The sequence below is a fragment of the Acomys russatus genome, chromosome 6, assembly GCF_903995435.1.
Source record: "Acomys russatus chromosome 6, mAcoRus1.1, whole genome shotgun sequence".
NCBI classification, from domain to species: domain Eukaryota; kingdom Metazoa; phylum Chordata; class Mammalia; order Rodentia; family Muridae; genus Acomys; species Acomys russatus.
In genome coordinates, this window is record NC_067142.1 from 38,873,074 (window position 1) to 38,893,212 (window position 20,139).

The window sequence follows — 20,139 nt, forward strand, 5'->3', positions numbered from 1 at the left end:
TTATTTACTTAAAATGGTAAAGATAGCCCAATTGTTATATAGCTATGTAAATGTATATCTTTCAAATAAACAGTTACTATGCAAGCCATAACATAGAAGAACAACACATATATGATACTAAGAAGTAATGGAATTAAGTTAGAAAACACAATACAAAGGTCATTGCTGCCAGGAGACCAGGTAAGCCAGACATCCACAGACATTGCCTATTCTTTTGGTTCCTCATCCAGACAACCCCTCCCCAACCACAGGCCACATCTGCCAGAAGACCAGACACCAATACTGAAGAGACTCCATGCTGGATCAGGGCCACACAGGCTACCAGAAACCCAGCCTCTAACTCTAGTAGAGACCCTCTCCTCAACGATATTGTTTAAGCAAGCCAAACAAATGGGCTGAGAAAGAAATTAGGGAAACAACACCCTTCACAATAGCCACAAAAACCATAAAGTATTTTGGTGTAACTCTAACCAAGCAAGTAAAGATGTGTATGACAAGAACTTCAAGTCTCTGAAGAAAGAAATTGAAGAAGATATCAGAAGATGGCAAGCTGTCCCATGCTCATGGATTGATAAGATTAACGTAGTAGAAATAGCTCTCTGACCAAAATAAATCTACAGACTCAATGCAATTCCTATCAAAATGCAAACACAATTCTTACAGATCTTGAAAAAACATTTCACCTTTATATGGAAAATCAAAAAACCCAGAATAGCTAAGACAATCCTGTATAATAAAAATCCTCTGGAGATAGGTCCATCTCTTATCTCAAGCTGTACTACAGAGCAGCAGTAATAAAAACTAAATGGTACTGGCACAGAAACAGACTGGTGGACCAATGGAATTGAATGGAATACCCTGAGATAAACGTACACAGCATCAGTCACTTGATTTTTGACCAAGAAGCCAAAAACATACAGTGGACAAAAAGATATCATCTTCATGAAATGATGCTGGCCTAACAGGATGTCTACATATAGAAAAAATGTAAATATGATCATATTTATCACCCTGCACAAAACTCAAGTCCAAGTGGATCAAGGACCTTAACATAAAACCAGAAACCTTGAATCTATTAGAAGAGAAAATGGGTAAGAGCCTTGAGACCATTGGCATGAAGACAACAACTTACGAAACAAAAATAAGTAGCTCAGGCTCTAACATCAACAATTAATAAACAGAACCTCATGAAGCTGAAAAGCTTCTGTAAAGCAAAGGACACTGTCAGTAAAACAAACTGTTCCTAAGGGCGAGCTCCTTACCCAGCAATAGAAGGCCAACAGAAAATGAACTAAAAAAAAAATTTAGAGGTGAGTTCCATCATGTTCCTTAGTAGGAGTATTTAGTATTTATCAATGTTTTTCCTTTTTAATTTTATTCTTTTACGTCTTTCCAGGTTAGTGTTTTTATGTGATTACTGGATGTGTGAACAAGTGAATCTCATATTCTTGTACCTTTTCTTTTGCTCTTTTTTTTCAGATTGTTTGTCCTATTCCAGTGTGTTACTTTTGATCTTATGTTATTATTATTCTTTATAAGTTTTTTTTTAATGATGACAGCATTGGGGTGTATCTAAATATTAGCAGAGGTGGAGAGGAACTAGCAAGAACAGAGGGAGAAGAAACTAATCAGGATATATTATGTGAGAGAAAAATGTAGTCAGTGAAACAAGTAAAATCAAAACGTTTCAAGAATAACATAGTTATAAGAAAATAATGACCAAATAAAATATAAACTACTTACCCAAATCTGTGGGATGGCAACAAAGAATATGGAGAATGCTTGCAGCACTCAGCATACACATTGAGAATAAACAGGTTATCAGTTACCTTATACTCTCCTAAAACTTTAGAAAAATCAGGGCTCTCAAATGGGATGAATGTGGGGGGGGGATGGGGAAAGAGGAAGGGAGGGTGGGACCAGGACTAGAAGATAAAGGAGACTAAGATTGGGTTGTAAAGTTAATAAATAAATAAATTTATTAAAAAACACACAAAAAATTAAAAGAAAATAACCAATTCAAATGGGAATTTTGAGAGATTGCTAATACTGGTCAACTATGAATAAAAATTAAAGTACAAGACGCATTGCTATACAGATATATTTAGAATCTAAAATCTGCCTCTCCTGATTTTTATATGGAAAAAATCAACTGGAAGTTTGATCATTGCTGTTAGGAATATAAAAATATCCCAGACATCCTGAAAATCCATATGCCAGGTTCTCACAGACTGAATCATGCACATACCATAGTGCTCATAAGTCTGTTTTAGATACTTATCTAAGAAACACTTTATAAATGTCAATCTAATTGTTTATCTCCATAAATTTCTTAAATGTTCACAAATACCACAAAACTACCACAACATAGCCAAAATGGTCCTTAAAATGTATATAGATAGGTAAATTAGTCTATATCTATGTAAAGAAAAGGAGAAGTATAGGTTATGAAAACTCTAATCAAGATATATTGTACAAGAAACAAATCTTTTTGTTTGTTTGTTTGTTTGGTTCTTCCAGACAGGGTTTCTATGAGAAGCCTTAGCAGTCCTGAACTCTCTTTGTAGACCAGGCTGGCCTCGAAATCAGAGAGGTCTGCCTCTGCCTCCTTGAGTGCTGGAATTACAGATGTGTTCCACTGCACTCTACTGAATCTATTTTCGATAAAAAGAAAAAAGAATTACAAGATATAGATACACCAATAAATAGAGAGACAGACAGACAGAAGGATGATAGATAAAAGTGAAAGATAGGTAGAGAGACAAGAAGACTGCTGGAAAAACAACAAATTGGCTTCAGAGATTAATCTGAAAAAATAGATGAGACAAGCTGTTTTATTGCAGCCAGCTGGACTTCCAAAGGGCCCAGCAGGGTCCCATTGAATGAGGTTTCCAATAAAATACAGAACCAATGAAAAGATAGCATCATCAAATTTGCTTTGAAATATCCAGAAGAAACTAAGGAATCAAGTCTACAGCAGCCAGCTGAATCTTTCCAGGTCCTCTGACTCTCAAGAGTATTAATTGAGAAGTCAAATATTATTTTAATGTGTCTTTCTTCATGTGTGACTTAGACTTTTTTCCTTGCATCTTTAAAATCCTTTATGTAATGTGAACATTTTGTTTTTAATATATTTTATTAATTTATTCATAATACATATCAATTGTTATCCCATCCCTTGTATCCTCTCATTCCTCCCTCCCTCCCATTTTTCCCTTACTCCCTTCTCCTATGACTGTGACTGAGGGGGACTTCTTCCTCCTGTATATGCTCATAGGGTATCAAGTCTCTTCTTGGTAGCCTGCTATCTTTCCTCTGAGGGCCACCAGGCCTCCCCATCCAGGGGACGTGGTCAAATATGGGGCACCAGAGTTTGTGTGAAAGTCAGACCCTGCTCTCCACTCAACTGTGCAGAATGTCCTGTCCATTGGGTAGATCTGGGTAGGGATTTGAAGTTTACTGTATGTATTGTCCTTGGCTGGTACCATAGTTTGAGCATGACCCCTGGGCCCAGATCCACCCATCATAATGTTCTTCTTGTAGGTTTCTAGGACCCTCTGGATCCTTCTAGTTCCCAATTCCCCCATGCTTCTCTCACCTAGAGTCCCGATAGGAATTCTTCCCCTCTGTCCCACTTTCCTGATAAGTGAAGGCATTCATGGGACATACCCCTTGGGCTAGTTTCCAGATACAAGTGAGTATATACCATTTGACTCTTTCTGCTTCAAGATTAACTCACTCATTATGATCATTTCTAGTTCAATCCATTTGTCCACAGATTTCGGGAATCCCTTGTTTTTAATAGCTGAGTAGTATTCCATAGTGTAAATATACCACAGTTTCTTTATCCATTCTTCTACTGATGGACACTTAGACTGTTTCCATATTCTGGCTATTATGAATAAGGCTGCTATGAACATGGTTGAGCAAATCTTCTTGTTGTGTGCTGGTGCATCGTCTGGGTATATTCCAAGGAGTGGAATAGCTGGGTCTTGAGGAAGTCCTATTCCCAGTTTTCTGATATAGTGTCAGACAGATTTTCAAAGTTGTACTAGTTTGCATTCCTACCATCAATGAAGGAGTGTTCCTCTCTCCCCACATCCTTGACAAAATGCGGTGTCACTTGAATTTTTTATTTTTTGTCATTCTGATAGGAGTAAGATGGAATCTCAGAGTTGTTTTGGTTTGCATTTCTCTGATGACTAAGGAGGTTGGACATTTCTTTAAGTGTTTCTCAGCCATTTGATATTCCTCTGTTGAGAATTCTCTGTTTAGTTCCAAGCCCCATTTCTCAATTGGGTTATTTGGTTTGGTGATGTTTAATTTCTTGGGTTCTTTATATATTTTGGATATTAGACCTTTGTGAGATGTAGGGTTGGTGAAGATCTTTTCCCAGTCTGTAGGCTGTCGCTTTGTTCTCTTGACAGTGTCTCCTGCCTTACAGAAGGTTCTCAGCCTCATGAGGTCCCATTTATTAATTGTTGACATTAAGGCCTGGGCTCTTGGTGTTCTGTTCAGGAAATTGTCTCCTTTGCCAATGTGTTCCAGGCTCCTCCCTACTTTTTCTTCTGACTTAGTGTCTCTGGTTTTATGTTGATCCTCTTGGATTTGAGTTTTGTGAATTGTGAAAAATATGGGTCCAATTGCATTTTTTTTTACATGTAGACATGTTAGGCCAGCACCATTTGTTGAAGATGCTATATTTTTTACATTGAATAGATTTAGCTTCTTTGTCAAAAATCAAGTGACCATATGTGTGTGGATTCATATCTGGTCTTTGATTTGATTCCACTGATCAACCAGCCTGTTGCTGTGCAAGTACCATGCTGTTTTAATTACTATTATTTTATACTACAGTTTGAGATCAGGTATGGAGATTCCTCCAGAGCACCTTTTATTGTACAAGATTGTTTTAGCTATTCTGGGTTTTCTGTTTTTCCATATGTAGTTCAGAATTGAACTTTCAATGTCTTTAAAAAATTGTGTAGGTATTTTGATAGGGATTGCATTGAATCTGTAGATTGCTTTTGGTAGGATGGCCATTTTTACTATGTTAATTCTCCCGATCCATGAGCAAGGAAGATCATTCCATCTTCTCAGGTCATCTTCAATCTCTTTCTTCAGAGTTTTGAAATTTTTTTCAAACAAGTCCTTCCCATGCTTAGTTAGAATAACTCCTAAATATTTTATATTGCTTGTGGCTAATGTGAAGGGTGTGGTTTTCCTAATTTCTTCCTCTGCAAGCTTGTCATTTGTGTATAGGAAGGCTACAGACTTTTTTCATGTAATTTTGTATCCAGCCAATTTGCTGAAGGTGTTTATCAGCTTTAGGAGTTCTCTGGTGGAATTTTGAGGGTCACTTATGTACACTATCATATCATCTGCAAATAGGGATAATTTGACTTCTTCCTTTCCCATTTGGATACCCTTGATCTCCTTTTGTTGTCTTATTGCTCTGGTTAGAACTTTCAGTACTGTATTGAAGAGATAAGGAGAGAGTGGGCAGCCTTGCCTTATTCCCGATTTTAGAGGAATTTCCTTAAGTATCTCACCATTTACTTTGATTTTGGCTATTGGCTTGCTGTATATAGCCTTTATTATGTTTAGTATGTGCCTTGTATCTCTGATCTCTCCAAAACTTTAAACATGAATGGGTATTGGATTTGCCAAATGCTTTTTCTGCATCTAAAGAGATGATTATGTGGGTTTTTTTGTTTTGTTTTGTTTTAGTTTGTTTATATGGTGGATTACATTGTTGGATTTCCGTATATTAAACCATCCCTGCATGCCTGGAATGAAGCCTACCTGGTCATGATGAATGATCTCTTTGATGTGTTTTTGTATTTGTTTTGCAAATATTTTATTGAATATTTTTGCATCAATGTTCATAAGAGGAGCATATTAGCCCAAGGGGCATGTCCCATGTAATCCTTCACTTACCAGGAAACTGGGACAGAGGGGAGGACATCCTATTTGGACTCTAGATGAGAGAAGCATGCGAGAATAGCAAAGTGGAAAGATCCCGATGGTCCTAGAAACCTACAAGTAGAACATTATGATAGGCAGATTTGGGCCCAGGGGTCCCGCTCAAACTATGGCACCAGCCAAGGACAATACAGGTGGTAAACTTTAAACCCCTACCCAGATCTAGGCAATGGACAGAACGTTCTCCACAGTTGAGTGGAGAGTGGGGTATGACTTTCACACAAACACTGGTGCCTCATATTTGACCATGTCCCCTGGACGGGGAGACCTGCTGGCACTCAGAGGAAGGATAGCAGGTTACCAAGAACAGACTTGATACCCTATGAACATATACAGGGAGAGGAAATCCCCTCCAGGAACAGTCATAGGGGAGGGGAATAAGGAGAAAATGGGAAGGAGGGAAGAATGGGAGGATAGAAGGGATGGGATGATCATTGAGATATAACAAGAATAAATTAATACAAAAATTTTTAAAAAGTCAGACACCATTAGTCCATGCTTTATGGAAATGAAAGTTTAGAAATGACTCTCTGTAATGAATCTCTGTAATGACAGAATTGAATTAGTGGTTGCCTGGGGCCTGAATTAGGAGAAAAGTATTAATGTCAAAGGCTTGCAGGAAGTTTTAGGGAGTGATGGAACTGTTATATATTTGGACTGAGATAGTATTGCTTGCAATGACTTATAAATTTTTCAAAAATTCAATGAATGGTGTTCTTGAAATGAGTAACTTCTGATGTAAACGAAATTTGAAAACAGCATGGTTTTGCACACTAAGTGTTATGCTAATATGCATATGAGTAATTAAAAGTTCACACACTTAAAAAAATTTTCATAAGAAAAAATTGGTCTGAAATTCTCTTTCTTTTTGGGTCTTTGTGAAGTTTAGGTATCAATGTGACTATGGCCACATAGAATGAATTTGGTAATGTCCCATCAATTTCTATATTTTGGAGTAGCTTGTAGAGTATTGGTATTAGCACATCCTTGAAGGTCTGGTAAAATTCTGCACTGAAACCATCTGGCCCTGGCTTTTGTTGTTGTTGGGAGATTATCAATGATTGCTTCTATTTCTAGAGGTGAAATGGGACTATTTAGCTTGTTTATCTGTTCTTCACTCAACTTTGGCAAGTGGAATTGATCAAGAAAATCATCCATTTCCCTAAAATTTTCAGATTTTGTGGCATATATGCCTTTGAAGTAGGATCTTATGATTCTTTGTATTTCTTTGGTGTCTGATGTTATGTCTCCCTTGTCATTTCTGATTTTGTTGATTTCAATACTGTCTCTCTGCCTTTTAGTTAGTTTGGCTAATGGTCTGTCTATCTTGTTGATTTTCTCAAAGAACCAGCTCTTGGTTTTGTTGGTTCTTTGGACTGTTTTCTTAGTTTCTAATTTATTAACTACAGCCATGAGTTTGATTATTTCTAGTTGTCTACTCATCTTGGGTGTTTCTGCTTCTTTTTAGGGAGGCTTCCAGCTGTGTCATTAAGTTGCTTATATGGGATGTTTCCAATTTCTTTCTAAAGGCACTTAGTACTATGAATTTTCCTCTTAGCACTGCTTTCAATGTATCCCACAAATTTGGGTATGTTGTTCCTTCATTTTCATTGAATTTCAGGAAGTCCTTGATTTTTTTAAGTCTTTCTTCCCTAACCCAGGTGTCTTTAAGTAGAGAGTTGTTTAGTTTCCATGTATGTGTAGACTTTTTGTTATTTCTGTTGTTGTTGAAGTGCAGCCTAAGACCATGGTGATCTGACAGGGTCCAAGGTATTATGTCAATCCTCTTGTATCTGTTGAGGCTTGATTTGTGACCTATGATGTGATCAATTTTGGAGAAGGTTCCATGGGGTGCAGAGAAGAAGGTATATTCTTTCTTGTTTGAGTGAAAGGTTCTATAGATATCTTTTAGATCCATTTGACCCATGGCATTGGTTAATGATGTTATATCTTGGCTTAGTTTCTGTATCAATGAATTATCCTTTAGTGAGAGTGGGGTTTTGAAGTCTCCCACTATTATTGTGTGGGGATCAATGTGTGATTTAAGCCTTTTTGGCAGGGTGCCCTTCTATTGGGAGCATAGATGTTCAAAATTGTGATGTCATCTTTGTTGACTTTACCTTTGATGAGTATGAAGTGTCTGTCCTCATTCCTTTTGATTAATTTTTGGTTGAAAGTCTATTTTGTTCGATATTAAAATGGCTATGCCTGCTTGCTTCTTGTGACCATTTGCTTGGAATATTTTTTCCAACCTTTTACCCTGAGGTAAAGCCTATCATTATGGGTAAGATGTGTTTCTTGAATGCAGAAGAATGTTGGATCTTGTTTATGCATCCATTCAATTAGTCTGTGTCTTTTTATTGGAGAATTGAGACCATTGATGTTGAGAGATATTAATGACCAGTGACTGTTAAGAGTCTTAATTTTGATGTTGGTTCCAGTAGAGCACTTGTGTGGTTATGTTTTTCAGTCGTGCTGTTATCTATTTCCTGTGTAGTTTTTGTTGTAGCTTGTCTCTTTGGGGTGGAGTTTACCTTCTAGTACCTTCTGTAAAGCTGGATTTGTGGATAGGTACTGTTTGAATTTGTTTTTGTCATGGAATATTTTGTTTTCTCCATCAATGGTTATTGATAGTTTTGCTGGGTAAAGTAGTCAGGCCTGGCATCTGTGGTCTCTTAGGGCTTGCAGGATCTCTGTCCAGGCCCTTCTGGCTTTTATGGTCTCTGCTGAGAAGTCGGGTGTAAATTCTGATAGGTTTGCCATTAAATGTTATTTGGCCCTTTTCCCTTGCAGCTTTTAATATTTTTTCTTTATTCTGTATGTTTTGTGGTTTGATTATTATGTGGCGGGCAGTTTTTCTTTTCTGGTCAATTCTATTTGGTGGTCTGTAGGCCTCTTGTGTATTTATAGGCATCTCTTTCTTTAGATTGGGGAAATTTTCTTCTATGATTTTGTTGAGAATAGTTTCTGGGCCTTGGAGTCTGGCATCTTCCCTTTCCTCAATGCCTATTATGCTCAGATTTCTTCTTTTCATGGTGTCCTTGATTTCTGGGATGTTTTGTGTCAGGATTTTTCCAGATTTGGCATTTTCTTTAATGGTTGCTTCAAGATCTATGATTGCATCTTCTAGACGTGAGATTCATTCCTCCATCTCTTGAATTCTGTTAGAAAGACTTGCCTCTGTGTTGCTTGCCTTCTTCTCTGAGCTCTCACATTCCTGTTTTTCTTCTGTCTGTGTGTTTATAATTGAATCCATTTTCATCTTCAGATCTTGAGCTGTTTTATTGATTTCTTTCATCTGACTGTGTTTATATTCCTGAGTTTCTACCGTTGCCTCTTTATAGGCCTTCAGAGATTGAACATTTTTATTGATTTCCTTCATCTGGCTGTTTGTATTTTCCTGAAAAATTTCCAGTGACTCTCTACAGGGCTCTTTTATATCTTCCACCTGTCTGGCTGCGTCTTCATGCATTTGATTATGAATTTTATTTGTTTTCTCCATTTTCATCCTCTTTACTAAGGATTTGAGGTCATTTTATTGTACTTCCATTGTGTTTGAGTTCTCTGGGTTATTTTCTTTGGGATCACTGGGATCTGGAAACGACATATGGTTTTGGTTTGTGTGTGTGTGTGTGTGTGTGTGTGTGTGTGTGTGTGATTTTATGCTGTCCTTTAGGCATCTTGCTGTCTCTGGTTTAGGCAAGTAACTTCCAGAGTTGAGTGGAGGGAGTCAGGGTATAGATTCTCCTGATTTCTCACCATTTCCATAGGCTGGAAGCTCTGATGCTTCACTGGCCTGAATGGCAGGAGGCTAGCCCTGTAGTTAGGGTCTCTCACAGCCAGTGATCCCTATTTCCCCTGTACTGTGGGACCTGTAATCATCCTGGGTCTCTGAATGGGCCTTGGGTCAGGCCAAAGTGTCCACAGCCTTCTGGGTCCCCTTGTAGCACTGGAGCTCTCCAGGGACTGAAGCAGGTCAGGTGGAGGGGTTCTAATGGCCACTCTCCTCCCTATCTCCCCGAGATTTCCTTAGTCCCGGAGCTTTGATGGTCTGCTGGTCTGTCGTTCCCGGTAGCGTTTCGGGACCCAGACCGCTCACAGAGTCTAAGTGAATGTCACAGGGCCCATACCGCACACAAACAGTCCACTTCGCATCTCTGGACCCAAACGGGTTTCTGGACCCAAACGGGTCTCTGGGCCTAATCCATGCACTTAGACCAGTTAGCACTGAGTCCAACCAGGGTCTCAGGCCCAAACCACACATTTAGCTTGCTGAGTTCAGCTAAAGTCTCTGGGCCCAGACTGCATGCCGAACTCAGCTAGAGTCGCTGGACCCAAACTGCCCGTCAAGCTCTGCTAGGGACTCTAGGCCCAAACCATGCACTGAGCTCAGCCAGAGTCTCAGAGCCTGCACCATCTGTCAAGTTCAGCTAGGGACTCTGGACCCAAACCGAGCGCTGAGCTCAGCTAGAGTCTCTGGGCCAAAACTGCCCACCAAATTCAGCAGAGTCACAGGGCCAGGACTGTGTACCAAAACTCAGCTAGGAGCTCTGGGTCCAAACTGCCCACCACATCCAGCTAGGTTCTCTGGGCCAAACCACCTGCCGAGTTCAGTTAGGGACTCTGGGCCCAAATTGCCCCTATATTCAGCCAGGGACACTTGGTGTAAACCACATGCCGAACTCAGCTAGAGTTTCAGGGGCACCAAGCTCAGATAGGGACTCTGGACCTAAAGTGCAGGCTGAATTCAGCTAGGGACTCTGGGCCCCGGACTGTGCCCCAAGTCCAGCCAAAGTCTCAGGGCTGGGACCACATACCAAGCTCAGCTAGAATCTCTGGGTCCAAACTACACACCCAGTCCAGATAGGTCCAAACCACGCACCACCCACCGAGCTCAGCCAGGGACTCTGGACCTAAACTGTGCTCCCAGCTCAGCTAGAGTCTCAGGAGCCGAACTGCTCGCTGAGCTCAGCTAGGAACTCTGGGCCCAAACTGCCCGCTGAGCTCTGCTAGGGTCTCAGTGGCTGAACTGCACTCCAAGTCCAGGTTGGGTCTCTGGGCACGAGCCACGTGCCGAATTGAGCTTGGGTCACGCGGTCCAAACCTCATGCTGAGTTCAACTAGGGTCACGGGGCCCAAATCTTGCACTGAGTCCCCTCTCCCGCAGGAATTCCCACCGGTTACCATGCCAGTCGCCTCTGCCAGAGGGTTCTCAGCTGCAAATTTCAGCCACCGCTGCCGCCACTCTGGTCCAAGAGAATCCATGCTCCTCCCGTGTGCAGAGGTACACAGATTTTCTGTATTTTGGCCCTTTCGAACTGTGGAGTACTCCTGCTGTAGTAGGGTGGGGAGCTTGGTGTTCCTGGTTCAGAATTCCATGCAACTTCCTGAATCATTTACTGGAGCTTCTAAACACGGTCCACGCTGCTTGCCGCCATCTAGGATCCCCCACATTTTGTGTTTTTGTTATTAGGCATTAAGGGGATTTTATTTTCTGGTACTCTCTTTTCTCTTCTTATAAGCCTTTCGTACCCATGTTAAGTATCTCTTATATTAGGTGCTTGTGGTCTCTCTGATTCTGTTTATATTATTGTAAAAGTAAATAAACAATAAATAAAAATAATAGAAAAATAATACAGTTACTATGTATCTATTCTAAGACTGTTGTGAAAGAAAAAAGAACTAGGTGCATCCTGGGTCTACACCATAAGACCATATCTCATTGGCATGGAGTTAGGCAGGGTGGAGTGGTGTTCTCAAACAGCATCTCTTAACCATTCCACCTCTAAAGACAAATATAGGTTTTGTGCTTATTATATTAATAGTATTTTCTTCATTATTTTTGAACACATAGTATATATGTGCTTCTTGCATATTTATGAGTTATATAAAATATCTATAGGTTTCAATGTCAATATTTTAATAGTCATTATAATCACAAAGTAATTATAAGTTACATGTTTTGTAAAATTGCTCAATTATTTTAAACTGTCAAGTAACTCATGTGGAAGTTCATTCACTAAATGCTTTCTATACCTATTAATTAGCAAAACGTACACTAATGCATAATGCAAGTTACTAATTACAAGTATGACAATTTTGAAGACTGAGACATTTCTCTGCAGTTCACTGTGAATCAGGGCCTCTTAGATCAAGCATAGAGAAAGATTTAAGAGATATGGCAAAGTGGGTGGTAGAGGCCGACATAGAAGTCATTACATGTATCTTTCTTTGCTACTGAGTTTGGTGCTAGGATATATTACCTGTTGGTTATAGACTTAAATAAAGTGCTTCTGAATTTGTTTCAGAAGTCTCTCTGGTTTCAGTTTAATCATTGTGTATCAATACTAGTTTATAATAACAGATAATAACGAGTTAAACAATACTTCAACATTAAAACTAAAACTGTATATAACATATGTACACCTTATCTAAATAAATGTGTATGCATACATTCTACATATATTTTCAATGTGATGTTTTGCAAGTGGGATAATTGATGTTTCTATAAATGAGTATTGTATGAATCTGGTGAGATTTTCCTGGAAGACAGCCATCATTACTTTTATACTTAGCCATCTAGCCTGACTGGTAATTACTATTTGTTTTCTCTCTATCTGACAAGTATGTTACCCTTTCTATTAATTCTTCTGATACCAACATTTATCTAGAAGAAAAATTACCATAAATTATTACTTTAAGTTACAGAAACTCAACTTTTACGTGGAATGTATTATGTTTTAGGCATTCTTTGCAAACTCTTAAAAAACACTATAAGACAGCACATAAAATTAAGTAAGTAGAGAATATTAAATTATGTCAAATGTATATGTTTAATGTTATAATTAAATATCTTTATTAATGGTTTCTTACATCAGTATCTTGCATTTCAGCTTATTCATGGTTGTTTTTCTTGATTTAGACACTGGGAAAAATTGCAAAATTTGAGCTATGACATGTGTATGATATTTAGATGTAATATTGAGTGAGATGACTGTGGTTTAAAATACTGTGATTAGAAAGCCAAATCATAATTGCCTTCACCACAATCATTTATGTGATTAATGTATTATGAATTTTATATTGATATTCTTTTAATATAAATCTATCAAATTATCACACTGTCCAAGTGATAAGCCTGGTTGAAAATTAACTTCTCCAACCATCACCTGACCTCTGGATTTTTATTGCTACAATCCAGGGCAGTGCAATATCTTAGCTTATTCTGACTCTGAACTATGTGATTTCTGCTAATACTCTGCTCCATAACCCAGTTGATCATGAACTACTGTAAAGATGGGAGCCAAGTACTACAGAGTAGGTGCCAATGTCCCATCACCGCATCTCCATGGCAGCATCTGGGGTCATACCACTGTCTGGTCAGAGAAAAAGAGCTACTGACAAGATTTACAAGAGCAATAACCGTTGAGAATAACATATCTTCCTTTTAGAGTTTCAGATAAGCTATGCATCATCTACTGTGAGCTAAAACGCCCACTGTAAGTTTTTAAAAACTAAGCATCCTGATTTCTGGCTGGCTCTAGAAACCCACCTGAGCTGATAATTGTCTAAGTCTCAACATGGACTCCCAGAAACAGTGGTACACATTTTGCCCAAATGTGTTAATTACAAGCAAAGAAGCCAGAGGCACTACCTGGAAACAACCCCTGAATTGCAGTCCAAGATACATCTTCAGAAAACAACTTCTCATGGGAAATTCTTCATAATACAGTTGAGAAAAAGAGCTCAACATAAGTGCAAAAGAGCAAAAGGAATACTTAAAACATGGACAGCAAGATGACTTTACAAGGCTCACCTTTCCAGTAGATGCATCAAATAAGTTGTCACAGATAAGACGTCAGAATAGGAGTTTAAAATGGACTCTGTTGCCTGCTCTTTGATCACTTCTTACTTTTGGGACTGCCTTTACAGGCCACAGGAGAAGAGAGCTCTTTCAGACCTGAGGCAACTTGATGAGCTGGGGTGGGTTGGAAGTGGGACTCCCCTGTAATGGATGTAAATATGTTTTCCTTTTGATACCAAGTGTGAGATGAGAAATAACTTGTGTGACGAGATGTTTGTTCACTGGAAATAGACTTGTGAGAGGACATATGGTGTTTGCCTACTAGAATAGGAAGAACCTTTTGTGAGGATATTGTGTTTACCAACATATATATATACATACATATATCCTGAGGCCAGAGACAGAGAACTAGATTTTTGGTTTTTGCATTGTTTGCCTGTTCATCACTCTCTTCGAGATGTTCCTAGAGAGGAATGCTGTGGAGCATCCTTTGAGGTTCCAGGTTCCTGCTGCTGCTCCAGGTTCTGGCTGCTGTGCTTGAAGTAGCTTTTGCTGAATAATTGCTTTGCTGTTTAACTGGTCTGCTAGAATCCTAACAGTGAAGAGTTTCACCTCTGCAACGAGCTGAGTCTAAAAAGGTCTACTTCTCCTGTCTCCACTAACCCCTTTTCTCTCCTATCTAGGGTAGGTGGGTTGGAAGGGAGGTATAGGCATTAAAGAATCTCAAATAAAGTAGGTTTGTAAACGTTCAAAACTTACACTCCCCTTCTCTGAGGACTTGGGGAGGGGAAAGGGGAGGATGAGGGAGGCTGGGACTGGGATGTGAGGAGCGTTGGGACTATGATCAAGATATTAATTAGTTAAAACAAAACAAAACCCATAACATATTAATCTATTGACATCATTTGGTAGAAACAAAACACTACAGTGACCAAAAGGAAATTTGTTACCAGGAATAGTGGAATTATGTTTAGATTGAAGAAGAAGGGAAGAGTATACATTCCACAGAAGACTGCCTCTAACTGGTGTTCCAGTCATATAACCACGTTCATTTATCAATGCCACAGACCTGAACATTAAATATATGTGAACCGAATCCTGAATAAAAATGATTTTTCAAAGATGAGTCCTTGGGCAGTGAGAATAAACCTATCGGTTGTTTTAAGATATTTTGAATTACTTGGAGAAAGAAAACTCAAGCAATCTACCTAGATAGAAGTTTAAAAAAATCCAGAAACATAAAAATTAGTACATTTATAAAGATCAACCGAATTAGCAAAGACACTAGAAAAAATTTGTAAAATTATGGCTATGAGAAAAACCAGTATGAATGGAAGACTACCAGAAAACTCTAAAAAGATTTTAAATAGATCACTACTGTTTATCACTAAAAGTAAAATAAATGGAGATAAAAATTCTTGGAGATTAAATAAATAAAGAACAAATATCTAAAAAAGAAACTAAGAAAAGTTGCTCATCAGCAAAATGGTATAATAAAAGGCAATTGAAAAGCACTCAAAAATCAATTATACATTTAAATACCTATTACATTCATAAAAAGAAGATTCAACATTATGTGATTATTGTGCTCACTTTGGCAGCACATATACTAAAATTGGAATGATCCAGAGAAGATTAGCATGGCCCCTGTGCACGGATGACATGCAAATTCATGAAGCCTTCCATATTTTTACAAATCTCAGGTCTAGAAGATACAATCACAGATCTTGAAGCAACCATTAAAGAAAATTTTAAATCTGGAAAAATCCTGACACAAAAATCCAAGAAATGAAGGACACCATGAAAAGAAGAAATTTGAGGATAATAGGCATTGAAGAAAGAGAAGATATCAGACTCCAAGGCCCAGAAACTATTCTCAACAAAATCATAGAAGAAAATTTCCCCAATCTAAAGAAAGAGATGCCTATAAACATACAAGAGGCCTACAGAACACCAAATAGAATTGACCAGAAAAGAAAAACTGCCTGTCACATAATAATCAAAACACAAAACATACAGAACAAAGAAAAAATATTAAAAGCTGCAAGGGAAAAGGGCCAAATAACATTTAATGGCAAACCTATCAGAATTACACCCGACTTCTCAGCAGAGACCATAAAAGCCAGAAGGGCCTGGACAGAGATCCTGGAAACCCTAAGAGACCACAGATGCCAGGCCAGACTACCTTACCCAGCAAAACTATCAATAACCATTGATGGAGAAAACAAAATATTCCATGACAAAAACAAATTCAAACAGTACCTATCCACAAATCCAGCTTTACAGAAGGTACTAGAAGGAAAACTCCATCACAAAGGGTCAAGCTACAACCAAAACTACTCAGGAAATAGATAACTATACCATGGCAAAACCACAATTACACAAGTGCTCTACTGGAACCAACATCAAAATTAAGACTCTTAACAGTCACTGGTCATTAATATCTCTCAACATCAATGGTCTCAATTCTCCAATAAAAAGACACAGACTAATTGAATGGATGCATAAACAAGATCCAACATTCTTCTGCATTCAAGAAACACATCTTACCCATAATGATAGGCTTTACCTCAGGGTAAAAGGTTGGAAAAAATATTCCAAGCAAATGGTCACAAAAAGCAAGCAGGCATAGCCATTTTAATATCGAACAAAATAGACTTTCAACCAAAAATTAATCAAAAGGAATGAGGACAGACACTTCATACTCATCAAAGGTAAAGTCAACAAAGATGACATCACAATTTTGAACATCTATGCTCCCAATAGAAGGGCACCCACATTTGTAAAAGATCTGCTAAAAAGGCTTAAATCACACATTGATCCCCACACAATAATAGTGGGAGACTTCAACACCCCACTCTCACTAAAGGATAATTCATTGATACAGAAACTAAGCCAAGATATAACATCATTAACTAATGCCATGGGTCAAATGGATCTAAAAGATATCTATAGAACCTTTCACTCAAACAAGAAAGAATATACCTTCTTCTCTGCACCCCATGGAACCTTCTCCAAAATTGATCACATCATAGGTCACAAAGCAAGCCTCAACAGATACAAGAGGATAGAAATAATAACTTGTATCCTATCAGATCACCATGGTCTTAGGCTGCAATTCAACAACAACAGAAATAACAAAAAGCCTACACATACGTGAAAACTAAACAACTCTCTTCTAAATGACACCTGGGTCAGGGAAGAAATAAAGAAAGAAATCAATGAGTTTCTGAAATTCAATGAAAAGGAAGGAACAACATACCCAAATTTGTGGGATACATTGAAAGCAGTGCTAAGAGGAAAATTCATAGCACTAAGTGCCTTTAAAAAGAAATTGGAAACATTGCACATAAGCATCTTACCGACACAACTGGAAGCCCTAGAAAAAAAAGAAGCAGAAACACCCAAAAGGAAGAGACGTCTGAAAATAATCAAATTCAGGGCTGAAATTAACAAATTAGAAACTAAGGAAACAGTCCAAAGATCAACAAAACCAAGAGCTGGTTCTTTGAGAAAAGCAACAAGATAGACAGACCATTAGCCAAAGTAACTAAAAGGCAGAGAGACAAAATCAGAAATGAAAAGGGAGACATAACAACAGACACCGAAGAAATACAAAGAATTTTAAGATCTTACTTTGAAGGCATATATGCCACAAAATTTGAAAATCTAAGGGAAATGGATGATTTTCTTGATCAATTTCACTTGCCAAAGTTGAGTGAAGACCAGATAAACAAGCTAAATAGTCTCATTTCCCCTACAGAAATAGAAGCAATCATTGATAGTCTCCAGCCAAAAAAAGCCCAGGGCCAGATGGTTTCAGTGCAGCATTCTACCAGACCTTCAAGGGTGAGCTAATACCGATACTCTTCAAGATACTCCAAAATATAGAAATGGATGGGACATTACCAAATTCATCCTATGTGGCCATAGTCTCATTGATACGTAAACCTCACAAAGACTCAACAAAGAGAGAGAATTTCAGACGAATTTCTCTTATGAATGTTGATGCAAAAATACTAAATAAAATGTTTGCCAAACGAATACAAGAACACATCAAAGATAACGTTCACATGACCAAGTAGGCTTCATCCAGGCATGCAGGGATGGTTTAATATATGGAAATCCATCAATGAAATCCACCTTATAAACAAACTGAAAATAAAAAAAAACACATGATCATCTCTTTAGATGCAGAGAAAGCATTTGATAAAATCCAACACCCATTCATGTTAAAAGTCTTAGAGAGATCGGGGATACAAGGCACTTTCCTCAACATAATAAAGGCTATATACAGCAAGCCAATAGCCAAAATCAAAGTAAATGGTGAGATACTCAAGGAAATTCCTCTAAAATCGGGAACAAGGCAAGGCTGCCCACTCTCTCAATATTTCTTCAATATAGTACTCAAAGTTCTAGCCAGAGCAATAAGACAACAAAAGGAGATCAAGGGTATCCAAATGGGAAAGGAAGAAGTCAAATTATCCCTATTTGCAGATGATATGATAGTGTACATAAGTGACCCTCAAAATTCCACCAGAGAACTCCTAAAGCTGATAAACACCTTCAGCAAATTGGCTGGATACACAATTACATGAAAAAAGTCTGTAGCCTTCCTATACACAAATGACAAGCTTGCAGAGGAAGAAATTAGGAAAACCACACCCTTCACATTAGCCACAAGCAATATAAAATATTTAGGAGTTACTCTAACCAAGCACGTGAAGGACTTCTTTGAAAAAAATTTCAAAACTCTGAAGAAAGAGATTGAAGATGACCTGAGAAGATGGAATGATCTTCCTTGCTCATGGATCGGGAGAATTAACATAGCAAAAATGGCCATCCTACCAAAAGCAATCTACAGATTCAATGCAATCCCTATCAAAATACCTACACAATTTTTTAAAGACATTGAAAGTTCAATTCTGAACTTCATATGGAAAAACAGAAAACCCAGAATAGTTAAAACAATCTTGTACAATAAAAGGTGCTCCGGAGGAATCTCCATACCTGATTTCAAACTGTAGTATAAAATAATAGTAATTAAAACAGAATGGTACTTGCGCAGCAACAGGCTGGTTGATCAGTGGAATCGAATCGAAGACCCAGATATGAATCCACACACATATGGTCACTTGATTTTTGACAAAGAAGCCAAATCCATTCAATGGAAAAAGGATAGCATCTTCAACAAATGGTGCTAGTCTAACTGGAAGTCTATGTGTAAAAAATGCAACTGGACCCATATTTGTCACCTTGCACAAAACTCAAATCCAAGTGGATTAAAAATCTCAACATAAAACCAGAGACACTAAGTCACTTAGAAGAAAAAGTGGGGAAGAGCCTGGAACATATTGACACAGGAGACAACTTCCTGAACAGAACACCAAGAGCCCAGGCCTTAATGTCAACCATTAATAAATGGGACCTCATGAGGCTGAGAAGCTACTGTAAGGCAGGAGACACTGTCAAGAGAACAAAGCGACAGCCTACAGACTGGGAAAAGATCTTCACCAACCTACATCTCACAAAGGTCTAATATCCAAAATATATAAAGAACTCAGGAAATTAAATACCTCCAAACCAAATAATCCAATTGAGAAATGGGGCTTGGAACTAAACAGATAATTCTCAACAGAAGAATATCAAATGGCTGAGAAACACTTAAAGAAATGCTCAACCTCCTTAGTCATCAGGGAAATCCAAATCAAAACAACTCTGAGATTCCATCTTACACCCATCAGAATGACAAAAAATCAAAAATTCAAGTGACACCACATTTTGTCAAGGATGTGGGGAGAGAGGAACACTCCTTCATTGATGGTGGGAATGCAAACTAGTACAGCCACTTTGGAAAATATCTGGTGCTATCTCAGAAAACTGTGAATAGGACTTCCTCAAGACCCAGCTATTCCACTCCTTTGAATATACCCAGAAGATGCTCCCTCACACAACAAGAAAATTGGCTCAACCATGTTCACAGAGGCCTTATTCATAATAGCCAGAACAGGGAAACAGCCTAAGTCTCCATCAGTAGAAGAATGGATAAAGAAACTGTGGTACATATACACTATGGAATACTACTCAGCTATTAAAAACAAGGAATTCCCAAAATTTGTGGATAAATGGATTGAGCTAGAAATGATCATAATGAGTGAGTTAACCCAATAGCAGAAAGACTCAAATGGTATATACTCACTTATATCTGCATACTAGGCCAAGGGGCATGTCCCATGAAAGCCTTCACCTACCAGGAAACTGAGAGAGAGGGGAGGAAATTTTATTGGGACTCTAGATGAGAGAGGTATGGGAGAATAGAAAAGTAGAAGGATCCAGAGGGTCCTAGAAAC

The 20,139-nt window shown here is 38.3% G+C and overlaps 1 protein-coding gene and 1 non-coding gene across 2 annotated transcripts in view; one reads left to right on the forward strand and one right to left on the reverse strand.

Moving 5' to 3' along the window:
• The window catches only part of LOC127191078 (complement factor H-like), a 147,537-nt gene that overhangs the window by 86,430 nt on the left and 40,968 nt on the right, over positions 1 to 20,139 (reverse strand). The gene's annotated exons all lie outside the window — the stretch shown is intronic.
• On the forward strand, positions 15,375 to 15,481 carry LOC127191260 (U6 spliceosomal RNA). Its single transcript, XR_007830875.1, has one exon. It is a non-coding gene; the product is annotated as a U6 spliceosomal RNA (small nuclear RNA).